We start from the raw sequence: 14294 nt of genomic DNA on the forward strand, positions 1-14294 counted from the left end.
AGTGTTTTCTCAGTGTGACGCATTAGTAGACAGGTTTTCCCAGCTAAGAACAGCACACTGAGATTATTTTTAAATGATGCTTGGCTCCTTTTCTATTTCTGTTGCCTTAGAAATTATATGTCTTAGCTCATATTCAATATCAACCACAGTTTTATATATAATTAAACCATAAAATGTCATTTTATATTAATAATACTTTATCACTGTGCTCAGGATTATAATATAGGACCAGTATTATTAATTCTAGCTTTTAAGGCTATAGCTTGCAATGCATACATTTGAGACGACTGAATGAAAATTAGATGCAGAGCATATTGTTTTCAATTTGCTATTTAACTTTATTCTCTGGACACTTAGAAGTTAGTCTAACAAAGCTAATCTCTAAAGCATGGTGATCCCCATACCCCTTTATGAGAAAATGATTTCAAAGTCTAAAAAAGATTCATTATATTAAAAATCTGAATGTTGTAATTCAGATTTTATTTTTTAGTACAGCTGATGGAAGTGATAAATTAGTATAACTAAGAGTTATCTGCAAACAATCACAAACAGGTATCTTCTTTTTTCATTATTTGCATGAAAACGTCAGAAGTTGAAATATATTTCTTATGCACAACCAGTTTAACCCATCACATTCTGAATCTCATATAAAAGATTTTAAATGCTATCATCTTGCTTTCAACAGGATGTTTAAGGAACATGAACACTCCACAAATCCTTTAGTTATCATCCCATAAATCAACTCACACCCCCAGTTTCTACTCTAATTACACATACATATTCCCACCTATACTCACCACAATGAGTTAAACGTAGACAAAAGTTCTCGGTGGCAGCCTTTGAGCCATTTGCTTTGCTTTACCATTCCTTTCATTTTAGTTCTCATGGTACAGTACATTACAGATAGCAATTTATTCTGTTGGGTTTACTGCAAACAGTGAAAAAGGTGTCTTGCACTTGCTGGAAGATTTAGCTTTTATGCCTCTGGTCATTCTTCTCCTAAAAAGAATGAGACCAATTTCTGAGCTATTCTTAACTCTCCATCCAAAATATTTCAAGAGAGAAAGACAAGAGAGACTTCATGATTTTCATGCAAACTCCCAGCCTGCCCGCCTGCCTGCTGCCACCAATACTTCTTACTCTTGCTGGTGATGACATTCAGCTAGCTCCCCAGCACTGATGCTTCGTTATGTAAGGCTGTCTAGGTCAAGTGTAGGAGACACACTGCTGGCCTGGGAAATCTCATGGAAGTGTTCCTTCAGATTAACACTTCAGGGGCTATGGAAGCTGGAGGAAGCTGAGCTTTTACTACATCTTTTGGGGGTAAATATTTTTGCATGATTCAGTGGTTTATATACTACAGTCTCGCAGATGCCTATCAGCCATGCTGAGAGGTACAAGGAGAAATTACTAATATTCCAGTTCTGTCAGCATGCTTGAAAAGCATAGTAAGTCTTCTAGCAATCCTTGCTTTAAAACACTTATGGAGGAAATAAATCATAAATTAGAGTTTGCTTAACAAGCATCATCTCTCACCATCCAGGAATGAATTTTGATTTGACTGTTTAAACTCTGAATACAATCCATTTGCTCAGAGGTGTTGGAGGAGAGCTTTATGAGATGTGGCTATTAGCTCTAAGAGATTTACTGCAGTTCTTGGCTGTTACGTCGCCCTTGGTCTGATTGCAAATTTGCTTCCCTTGTAAAGGAACTGTATGATTTCCTGTATTTGTTTTCTGATCTGATTGATTGTGATAATGTGAGAATGGAGCCTGCATTGCCTGACAGTTATGTGACTTGAACAAATAATAAATCCTGCCTATTTAGTTCCAAGGTGAATACTGCAGTAAAAGTGCCATTCGATACTAGCTCTGAGTGATGCTGGTTTAACTGCATCGGATCACAGGGTGCTGTGTGGAGGGAACTTGAAGGGACGATCCCAGGTCTGACAGGTACAGTGATTCACTCTAGAAGTAAAAGTAGAAGCAGTATAGCACTGATGCTGTTTTAGAGGCTCACCATGTGTCCTGGTATGAGAATTAGTTAAACTGGCAGGTTTTCCTGGAATGCTGCAGAAAGGCCTGGGGAAATAGCAGGGTAAGATTGCCGCAGCAGCGTCATATTGGCGAGAAATTTCAATAAGATTTAACCAGAGATGAGGATACAACAGATGACACCTAATTTAAAAGACAGATGGATATTTTAAAAGTTGAAGGCAAACGCAGTCCATTTGAGAAGGCTGGGCTCCCTATAATCCTTGGCAAGTAAAGTTCAGTGCCTTGGGTAGAATGTCATGAGTTAGGAATATAAAGGCTGTGGAAACTCTATTCATGATGTGAAAAAAGCTGAATGAAAATTTTAATATTCAGTCATTTGTTTCGGTATCTCTACATGTCTCTAAGTGGCACGCAGCAGGTTAATTAGGGAGCAATAACCAAATAATACAGGTAGTTTTTAAGGATCTGATGTCTTAACATTCCTTTTATTAAAGGAATGAAAATAAGTGTTACTGAAATGAATTTACTTAGCAGTACATCTCACTCTATTACTCATGATTGACAATATCACACTGATTATTTACGATGAAAATATACTGCTTATCAAGTTATGCTATATTTAATTGATTAAATATGTGTGTATTTTCCCAAAGAGACAGGTATGGTCCCTTAGGGCCTGCTTTTACATACTGATGTCAGTAGGCATTTTTCCTCACAGATATAGCTTGGCCAAAGGATCCCATCAGATCAGGTTTTTCTCAGTTTGGTATATAGAATATTCCTTAATATTCTAATGGCTATAATGATTTTCATTTAATACTGTTTCTATGGCTATTGTTGAAGGTGACTCTTCTTTCTGGTAATGAAGCTTAAACTGATCATTTCTTCATTTTAAAAGTATAAAATTTGAATATAGTTAGTTTTGGTTCTGTCTTCTGCATGATTATATTCCTCTAGATGTGAATTATTAACTAATCCATGCTAGAGTGAGATTACATATTTTTGGGGAGATTACATTTTAAAATGCCTGCAATGTTAGGCCAACATTTATTAGATACCTACCAAGCACTGGGCCAGTGATTCTCAGAGTGTGGCCCCCTCGTCAGCAGCATTAACATCACCTGAGACCCTGTTCGACCACAAATTCTCAGACCTCACTCCAGACCTACTGAATCAGAACCTCTGGGAGTGGGGCCTGGCCATTTGTGTTTTAAAAAGTGCTCCAGGTAATTGTGAGGTAAACTAAAAGTTTGAGAACCACTGTGCTGGACAGTACTTGGCTGAAATATCATGAAACTAATTTTTACTCCATCGAATCAAATATGTGTTACATAATTAAATAATCTAGTTGCCTGGTTGCCCAGATCTCCTAATGTAAGCAATGCTATGTTTTAAAGATCTATGCAATTATTTTGTGTATCTTAGGCCTAAATTAGAAGCTCTGTTTTCCAACAGTTCATTTTCAGCTTTAAGAAGTTACATAGTATGATGGAAAAAACACTAAATAGAAGACTTAGCTCTTCTGCGTTCACTGTGTGACTTGGCATAAGTAATTGATATGCTCTGATGTTCAGTTTCTCATTTATTAAATGAGAGGTTGGCCTAAATCGGGGTTTCATAATTTAGCACTGCTGACATTTTGGCTCAGATAATTCCTCATTGGGGCATCTGTCCTGTGCATTGTAGGATAAGCAGCATACCTGGCCTCTACCTGCAAGGTGCCAGTAGCACCCCCTTTTGTGACAATAAAAACTATTTCCAGGCATTGTCATGTGTCTCCAGAGGGCAAATTGCATTTGTCTTCCCTTTCCCCACTGGTTGCTCCAAATTATACCTAGATCTTCAAGGGGCCTCTTGGGTTATACAAGTAAGACATCTATGTGTTTATTTGTAATTTAGGCAGGCTGTAGAAGTATAAACCCTTCTGCAACTTCTCAGAGACTTAAAGGCTTCCATCACCCTCTATCTCCCAGAGGCCTAGTTTCATATATCTCCCCACTCTCCCAAATGTCCCAATCCCATCTGTCAGTAGTTTCTACTAGAGATTTATTTATACCAATCATCTTTTCAGTTTACTAGATTTTATTGACAATTTGGGCTTCTGCTCTCATTTTCTCCCTTCCTTTTCCCATCTCTGCTCCTCATGCCCTCCCTACAAGATGTTCTGATAGCTCCAATTTCTGTTTCTTCTAGTGTGAATAATAGCCCAGCTTTCCACAGTTCTTATTTCCAGATAGGATAGCCCAAACCCATCAGAGTTCAGAAGATCAAGACCCTTCACTTTAGGATTGTCTACTCTTTACTGAAGACAGTTACGGTCTTATTATGTAGTTATAAAATCATAAAGTCATAGGACTAGAGTTCATTTTCATGTCTTTAGCAGTCATACTGAAGGGCTCGTGGCCCTTAAAATTACTTGTCACATGTTGGAGTCTCAGAATTTTCAGTTATATCTGCCCATGATTTGTAACCTCAAACAATTCAACCATTCAGTCCAGACATTTTCTGGAGCTGGTATGCATTGATATGCATGGAAGAAATTTTAAAAAGCTATATTTCTGTGTATACACAAACATACATGCATATATGCATATACATATTTTCCCCAAGATTTAGAAATTCTTATCACTAGACTACCCTACAAATTAAAATTAAGTGTTTTTCTGAGATATCTGAATTAAGGGAACTAATCTAAATGTTTCAGAAAATATACATAAGATAGATATAATTCTATTAATCAAAATGATAGCAGCTTTTCCTTGATTATTATCTACTGTCTTTCAGTGTAATTTTATAGACCTCATCTTATCTGAGACCCACAGCACCCCGTAAGATAGGTACCATCACTATTATTTTACAAACAAGAAAATAAAAGTTCAGATCTCTAATTGTTGAATCCACTTCTCTCTTTACTATACTGCAAGGCAAGGTACAAGAGTGTTTTTAGTTTGAACACATTGGTGTGTGTAATTTCTAAGTGTTTCCTAATAAAGTCCTATTTCAATAATCATTCTGCTCCAAAGACATTCAGACAATCTAAGGACTGATATTTGCTACCAGTGCCCTTCTTTAACTCCTAGGCTTAATACATTTACGCTGATTTATTATACATTTATTTGTATAATGTGCTTAACTCATTGTTCTTTATATGTGTTACCAAAGAACTTACTGAATGATTTCAATGCACCATTTATTGTTCTAGTCATAGTCATATATTACCTCATGTTATGCTCTTCGAAACTCTATGTGGATGGGGTTATTTCTCCCTCTTAAGAGATGAGACTAAATTAAATTGAAACTAAATTTGAGATTTAGTAGATTGAGTGCACTGGCCCAGTCATCAGCTCTGTCTTCATTAGCTACAGTGGAGCACATAGCAAAAGGCCATCTCTTTTCACTGCTTCACCCCAGTGCTTGGCACAATGCATGGCATAATGAGTCTCAGTAAGTGTTTATTGAATACATGTTGAATTATTGGCATTGCTATCTTGGTTTCTCTATGCTGTTGACTTTGAATAACGTCATTATTATGGCAATTTTGCCTAAGCCATTAAATAGCAACTGTAAATGAGACTTACAAGAAGGGAAAAACAATTTCCAAAAGAAAGATTTATTGGCCATAATACGTTTGTAACTTTTGGCGATTCTCAATCACTACTACTACATTCTTTCCTTTACTTGAGAAAAATCTTTGGGGTTTGATACAAAGACTTTCTCAGACTTACCCCACCCCCCCCAAAAAAAAACATTCCCAACATCAAATACAAATTCCTCCTTTAAAAAAGTAGTTTCCCAACACCTGGATCACAAAATCACTTCCCACTTTATTGTATAAATATGGTCTTAAAGTAAATGTCTGGAAAGAACTTGAAAGATCTTTTATTCTAGTTTAGAATATTAATTCAGAAAAAAATTCAATAATATAGGTAAATTTATAAGTATTTATATTAAATACAATTTATTCCAAATGAATTGGTAGTATATTTAATTCCAGTTTTTCTGAAGCTGTGACTCAAATCAATATTAAGCCATTTTTCAGAGCAGAAGTTTTCCATCTACACCCTACCCAAGTAGAGATAGGGTTGCGAGTTTATTGCCAAATAATCCTTTCTGCACCACTGGTTAACTCTGTGACCACAGCAATTTATTTAACCTCTCTGAAAGTGTCAGGTTCTTCAACTGCCAGTGAGGGCCATAATATCTCCTCCTCAGAATTTAAAGGAGATAGTGTATGTCAAGTGTTTATTATAACATTTTTCTTATAATAAAAGTGTTCAGAAAATAATAGTTGGTAATAATAATATTTGCCATCATAAATTCCCTAATAGGTCAGGCTGTTTCAGGGAGTCCTCCTAGTATCCTTCTTAGGGACTGCAATATTTGTATCAATATAAGGATTTAGGACTGAAAAGATGCTGGATTCAGCGACAGATATTTAAACATGAGCTAAAAACTGGGGGTTGGACACAGCAAGGCTAACAAACAATGGACAATTACCTAGAATCTCTCACCTAGAGTGTAAAAATACTTTTTTAACATGCAATATATGAAAATACTTTGCCAACCATATTTCCAGTTTTTATACTTTTTTTTCCTAATGTAAGCTCTTTCTTCTTAAAAAAATTATATTATCATAGCAAAGAATTCTTTGAGAGATTTGAAAACCACAGGAAACAGATTTCTTCAAAGTAAAAGGAACTGTTATTGGGGAAAAAATAAATATTACTGTTAAAGAAACTTAAAATTATACTGTTTTTAATTATTTAGAAAAATAATTTAGACCTAAAGGCAAAGCCAGCAATTTTCTACCAAGCTAATATAAATTCTTTATTTACTTGAAAGCCTAAATTAGGGTGATTCCTAAGATTGTTTTCAATTCTGTGGATTAGGTTTAACTCTGAACTATAATCTTCCAAATGCAAGCAGATTAGATTTTACACATCCACCATTAAAATTCTATTGATAATTTTTTTAAAAAAAGTGACTCAGTATGGCTGAGTATCTTAAAATGCATCATTAGTCATATAAATCTCATGATCTGGAATTTTATAAATATGCTGGTTTTGTGAAAATGTGTTTTCAAATCCCTCTTGTTTTAAAAGAAAATACAGTTCTCTGATAAAATGGCATAACACGGATTTTTTTTTCTTTTTTCTTAGATCCAACAAGTGAAACAGGAAAATAGGATATCTAAAAGAGTTCTCAATGTTCTGTTGAGATTGTCTCACTTTGAGATGTAAAGAAAGTAGAACAGTTGTCAATCTTCCATGTGAAATCTTACAAAGAATATCAGTATGATCATCTAATATTAGGAGGGAAAATGAGTGTAAAAGTAAATGTGTCTTGGTTTCTAATGTGCAATTTCTAATAAAAGCATTAGAGAGAACTTAGTTTTAGCACAAATGGGACAACAAGACAAACCTCCCTGCTTTAGTTTGCTAATGGCTGCCAGTGCAAAATACCAGAAATGGTTGGCTTTAATAATGGGAATTTATTAGGACAAACTCTTACAGTTCTGAATCTGTGAAAATGTCCAAATCAAGACATATCAGATCTGCTGTCTCACCAAAAGTTGGCTGCTAGCAGATCCTGAACTCCTGCCGTGTGGCAAGGTAAAATGGCAGCCAGACTCTGCCTTGTCCTTCAGGTTTACTTTCTCCCTGAGCTCAGCTGTGGGCTATCAGCAAACAGCGCTCTTCTCCAGACTTGTCTCTTCAGCTTTGGGCTCCTCTACTGATTCCAGCCTCCAGCCTCTCTCTCAACCTTTCCAGATTTCTCTGTAGATTCTCTTTCTCCCCAAGCTCAGCTGAGCACAATCTTGGAGTCCTCTCTCACATGGCAGGGTAAAAAATGGCAGCTCTTTTTCTCTGTGTGTCTCTGCTGTCATTCTGTGTTTTATAAAAGACTCCAGCAAAAGGGAGATCCACCCTGGGTAATGCCTCACTGAAGTACTACAACCAAAGGTCCCCATCTGAATCTAATGCAATCAAAAGGCCCACAGGAATGGATTAGGTCCAAGAACATGATCTTTTCTGAGATGCATAAAAGCTTCAAACTGTCACATCCCCCAAAATGTTAAGATTTCTATACTTAATAACCATTGTCTTTCTGACAATAAGTTGACCTTCCCAGAACCACACCTTGTCTAGAGCAGGTTTTAATAACAAATAAACTAACTACAAGGAAACTATTACTATCAATTAGGGTCCTGGCAGGAAATAAATTGCATCCCAAAATGGTAAGAAGGAAAAACAAAATATTTAGTTTTAGCTTCTCAACATCATATTCTCCTGGTTTTGAATGTGCTCCCATCTTCCCTTCTATAGCAGGTGTGCCAGTCTATGATTTGGCCATCTGCACACCTCCCCAAACATATCTTTAGTCACTACCACAGACCCAAACTTACATCTGTCTAAACAGAAATATCCCTTCTGCTTAGAACATTCTTTCTCTTTCTCCTCCACAACTCTTTGTTCTTCTCCAAGTAAACTCCCAGGGGAAACTCCCAAGTAAAATCAAGACTTGGCCTAGATTTTACCACCCAGTTAACAAAGGAAAAAATTTGATAATTCCCAGTGGTGGCAAGGTTTGGGAAAAAGGAATCTTATCCTGTTTCTAGGAAAGTAAATGGTGCCACACTTCTGGAGGGCAGTTTGATATTATCTATATCTATCAAAATCAAAAGGCACATACCTGTTCACTCAGCAGACTCATTTCCTGAGGATGTGTCCTACAGAAACATTTTCACAATGGGAAATATGTTTGTAAAGTGATGTTTATATCAGCATTATTTGAAATAGCAAAAAAACTGGGGAAAAAAGCATAAAGTATTTATCATTTGAGGACTGATTAAATTATGGTGCATCCATGTATAGACATACTGGAACACCTTTATGTAATAACAATTCAAGATAAAGTATTATATATAACTCAAACAAGGTGTACAGCAGTGTGATATCTCTTCTGGAAAAAAAGATAAACCATATATTTTTGATGCTTAGATATACAAAGAAATTTCAGAAAAGATACAAAAGAAATTGTTAACACTGATTGCCTCTACAGAATGGGCCCCAGGAAGAGCTGGAAACTTCATTTTTTACTTAAAGAATCACATGAGTAAATTGACATTTGAAGTGCTACTTAGAATTAAGTTAGGGCTTTCTAAGAATTTCTTAGTAGGAAAGGGAAAGGTGCATCTGAACCAGTCTATACAGTAACCCTTCCGAAGATGAGGTGGGAGTGCTTAGGGAATGGTAAGAAAGACAGAGTGGCAGATTTATAGCTTGTGGGTGCAGAGAGAAATGTGTAGCTTTGAAGAGCTGTGAAGGTTATTGTCAATGCCACAGTACAGTACCTTTCTCAGAGTTTATCTGCATAGGAATCACCTGGAGATCTTGTTTAAATACAAATTCTGGTTTAGCAGGTCTGGGGTGGAGCCCGACTGCATTTTCAATAAGCTCCCAAAAGAAGTTGACGCTACTTGTTCACCACCAAACTTTGAGAAGCAAGATTCTAAAACAATGATGTTTTCTTGTGGTTCATGTCTTCACAAATAATCTAACAGAGCCAGAAAGCACTTGTTTTTAGAAAACGAGCTGAAAAACAAATGAAAAAAAACACCTCATTGAGTTTGATGTTTACAGCATGAAGCTTTACTGAAGCAATCTTGTTTTCATGTGTTCATAAGAGCAGTTGTGCTGTGCTTTTTTAGCTTCTACATTTTTAATAAATTTAGACTTCTAGAAACTAAAGCATTACCAGACTGGAGCAAGCTTCTCCATAGTTTCCCCGCACCATGTGTTTAGTTTATTTGTTGACTTGGTGAGAGTATTTCTAAGCATAGTTGCATTTTCCGTGTGTAATAAGTGAGAAGGAAGAGCCATCTGTCATCCTCCCACCACGCCATAACCTTCACCACCCAAACTCCCATGTTTGGTAGAAACCCAGGATGTAGAAACCCTGCTATACTCCCTGAAAACTGGCTTGGATGGGCAACATGTGGAAATACCTTTCCCCTGTTGCGACCTGTGTACACAGTTGGTGTTGTAATCCAGTCTAATGAGGAGCAGTGGTGTCACCTTCTATGTGTTTGCCTTGAACTCAGATCCCAAAGACTTGCCACCATGATTTGAATAATGTGCTATTGCAGAGAGTTTACTATAAAACAAGACAGTATGGACTTATGGTAAGACTAGGTCCTTGGGAGACAGAGTGCTTGTTTTTTGTTTTTAAAGGTTTATTTTATTTATTTATTTTTCCCCATCCTCTCGTTGTTTGCACTTGCTGGATCCATTCATCTTCCTTGTTTCTTTAGGAGGCACCAGGAACCGAACCTCGTACCTCCAACATGGGAGGGAGACACCCAATCTTCCAAGCCACTTATGCTCCCTGCTTTGTTGTGTCTATGATTATGTTTTTCTTCCTGTCTCTTGTTGTGTCAGCTTGCCATGCCTGTCTATCACATCAGTTCATTGTCTCGCTCATGCTCCAGGAGGCACCAGGAACCTCCATTCCCTGCTTTGTTGTATCACTGATTATACTTTTCTTCTTGTGTCTCTTGTGCCTGCCCATTGCACCAGCTCGCTGTCTTATTTAGGAGGCACCAGGAATAGAATCAGGGACCTCCCAGTTAGTAGGCAGAAGCCCAATCGCCTAAGCCACATCTACTTCCCAGATTGCTTGTTTTTTGTTTGTTTGTTTTATTTTGTTTTTCTATCTGGTTGCATCATCATCTTTTTGGTGAATCACTTTGCCACACAGCAGCCTGTGCCTCTCTGTGCCACGTGGGGTCCTGCACTTCTCCATGCACATCTTTTATTCTTACCAGGAGGTCCCAGGGGTCAAACCTGGGTCCTCCATATGGTAAATGGGAGCTCAATTTCTTGAGCCACAGTCATTTCCCAGATTGCGTGTTTTAAAACCAGGTTTAGGGAAATGGATTTGACTCAACTGATAGAACATTTGCCTACCATATGGGAGGCCCAGGGTTCAAACCCAGGACCTCCTGACCCATGTGATAAGCTGGCCCACGCACAGTGCTGATCCACACAAGGAATGCCATGCCATGCAGGGGTGTCCCCTGTGTAGGGGAGCCCCACGCGCAAAGAGTGTGCCCCATAAGGAGAGCCGCCCAGCACAAAAACATGCAGCCTGTCCAGGAGTGGCACCGCACACACAGAGAGCTGATGCAGCAAGATGACACAACAAAAAGAGACACAGATTCCTGGTGCTGCTGACAAGAAAATAAGTGGACACAGAAGAACACACAGCAAATGGACACAGAGAGCAGACAACTGGGGGTGGGGGTGGGGACGGGAGGGCGGGGAAGGGGAGAGAAATAAATAAAATAAATAAATCTTTAAAAAAAAAAAAACAGGTTTAATCACCTTGCTATGTGATCCTGGCCAGGCTACTTGACAATTCTGAGCCTCAGTTTCTTCATCTATTAAAGAATGATAATAGTATGTATTATATGAGATTGCTATGAGGTTTTAAGGTCCTGGTATATATTAGGCTCTCAATAAATGCAATTATAGTAGTAATAGTTCCTCTTAAATCATAATTAGAATTGATTTGAGAATAGTAATATTTGAGTAACAAAATTTTTATAACTGTGTCCTTACTATATACCAGGCACTGTGCTTGAGTGTTAAGGTATTAAATAGAACCCTTTGTCATAAATATTTTCTTCATTTCTGTACAATACTTTTTTTTTAACTTTCTATTTTGAAGACTTTCAAATTTACAGGACAGTTACAAAAATAATACAAACCTCATACAAAGAAGTCCAACATACCTTTATACTCCCAGACCCACCAATTTTAATATTTTGCCACCTTTGTTGTAACACTCTATATATCGATCTACCAATCCATTTGTCTATCAATCAATCCATTTTTCTGAACACCTGAGTGTAAGTTGCATATATCATGATCCTTGAACACTTAAACCTGCCATGTCTGTATAATACTTTAAATACATGAGCTTTCTCTTTAAGAAAATAGAAATACTTTTAGAGATAAAATGGAACACATTCTTTTCCCCATTTCCCACCAAATCTTCACATCTGGTAGAACTTGCAAGTTGTCTTCCTTATGCTTACAAAGGAATGGAAGTTTTAATTAGGGGAGTGTGAATGAAGGGCCTATACGTAGAGCAGACTTAAGCAAGCCAAAATGGCACCCAGAGAGTTGCAATAGTGGGAGGCCTGATTGGGCACATGATGAGAACAAAGTTCTGGCAGTGTGGAAGATGGGCTGCCCTAACAGGAACTATAGTCACAAGGAATTCAGCCCCAGGGACAGGGATGGTGGAGTGGGCTGGGGTTGAAATGTGGAGTAGAGTAGAGTAGGACAAGGGTCAGGCTTTTGTTGTTGTTGGGTTTTTTGGGGGGGTGGGCACCCTCAGTTCCCAAAGGCCGATTGCTATGTACTGCATCATCTGGGAACCCTTGCCATCTGGCTTCCATTGGGTTTAGCCAGTGGCAGGCAGTAACAGGAATTGGAGGGTCTTTTCCTCCACAGCCTGCTTCCTAGACTTGACCAAGGCTACAATCCTCTCTGGCTACACTCCTGCTGGGGAAGCTCATTTTCCAAGTTCAGCTCTCACTGGGGTCTGCTGCCATTTTCCTCTTCTTGCCCATCAAGATGTAGGAATAGCAATGGCTCCCTCTATTGCTAGCTCCTAGGTTCTTCATAAGACATCTTGGGTTCCCTTAAACCTGTTGATAAATAACTCCTTCATGAAATTCTTTTCATCTAACCGCTCTTGAGTGTGGTATCTTTTTCCTGCCATCATCCTGCCTGGATCAGAGAAGTAATTTTAAAAATGTTCCATGACAGGGTAGCTCTGATGGTAATATGCTGGAGGGGAGAATTTAGGCAGGTACGGATGCATAAAGATTCTGCTGTTCTGGGGAGAAAAGGGCAACACAAAGGGGACAGAATAGGGTTGAAGAAGTAAGTCAGATTATCTCAGGTAGAACTTTTGAAAGTTCTCTTTTGGAAATTTTTTTTCCTGACATTCCCAAAATTAGATGAAATCATGGAAAGATTCATATTCTGTATATTCTTAGTTGCAGTAAGAGTGACAGGAGCAGAAATGTACATAGCAGCATCTCATGTGTTCATGAAAGGGGTGAAGGCCCGGAAGTGCTTACCTGCTTTATTCAGCATGTTCTTGCCCATGGAGAGGAGGAGCACAGATTACTTTGATGCAATGATAGCAACCATAACGTAAAGGAGACTTTCTAAAAGACAGAACACAGAAACAACTATATCAGTCTCTGACCCTCCTATTTATCAATGGGGAGGAAAAATATTGGGATAAAGTGGTTCCATCATTTTAACACCCCATAATGGGTAGAGGAACCTGCCTGTCCCCCGACTACAGATGTATGTGCATGGAAGGCTGTGGGCAGGCATGGGAGTGCAGCTACCTAATACCTTTCTCCCATACCGAAGCCCCAAGGAATCCCAAGTGTGGGTAAGACATCCTCGTTCTCCACTTTATGTGGTATGGAAAGGGGCAATTATAGACATATAGGGCAACTCAGTTCATGGGCCCCCAGATTTCCAAGGCATTCCAGGAGGAATGGGCTACATGTAATTACATCTGGCTCTCCATGTGTCTTCTCCCCACTCATTTGCCAATATTTTCTAAAGTGAATGAATACATGAAGTAGTCCCCAAATGACGCTGTCCATTATTTGGCCTAGGATGGAAATCTTGCTCTTCCCAAGGGAAAAGGGAAAAGGAAAAGATATATATGATTTGTGTGATATTTCCCAGAGTCTGCTAATCTATTTGAGAACTATGGCAGTACCTAATTCTGCCTAACTCTAATGACACATGCATACTTTATGGATGGCTTTCCTATGCTCCTGATAAAGTTAATGGCTTTCTGTCTTTGAATATAGAAGGAAAAGGATGTTGGTACGAATCCTTTAGGGGAATAGGAACTAAATATTTGCTTATGCTCAGTTATGGCAAAGTTTAGTTTTATTCTGTAAATAGAGAGCTTGTCTTCATAAATATTAGCTATTTCCTTTAATGTAAAGAAAGCCCTCTTCATAAAAATAATTGTGTGATATGATAGATTTAAAGATATATCTAAATGTCATTTTAATGGTATTGAGTTCCAACAAGTATCAATCATGTTTTTCTTAGCAATAGTTTTGATTCCTTTGCAAAGAGGAAAAATGCTGCATAAAATAGATCAGACAAGAATCCAAACAAATGTTAATGTTATAATCATATTGACTTTGGAGGATAGCAAAGAGCACATCTAAGCACAGAA

General features: G+C 37.9%; 1 protein-coding gene across 6 annotated transcripts in view; it reads left to right on the forward strand.

Annotated features, from left to right (window-relative positions):
- Positions 1 to 863: 863 nt before the first annotated feature.
- Positions 864 to 14294, forward strand: part of LOC101441329 (sodium channel protein type 1 subunit alpha) — a 196871-nt gene continuing 183440 nt past the window's right edge. For 3 of the 6 annotated variants that reach the window (XM_071216321.1, XM_071216326.1, XM_071216317.1), the window contains exon 1: positions 864 to 1323. The gene's annotated coding sequence lies outside the window, so the exon portion shown is untranslated. The remainder of the gene's footprint in view (positions 1324 to 14294) is intronic. The other 3 variants (XM_071216319.1, XM_058300704.1, XM_058300706.1) reach the window with 3 other exon arrangements.

This window comes from Dasypus novemcinctus, chromosome 7 (genome assembly GCF_030445035.2).
Source record: "Dasypus novemcinctus isolate mDasNov1 chromosome 7, mDasNov1.1.hap2, whole genome shotgun sequence".
Taxonomy (NCBI): Eukaryota; Metazoa; Chordata; class Mammalia; order Cingulata; family Dasypodidae; genus Dasypus; species Dasypus novemcinctus.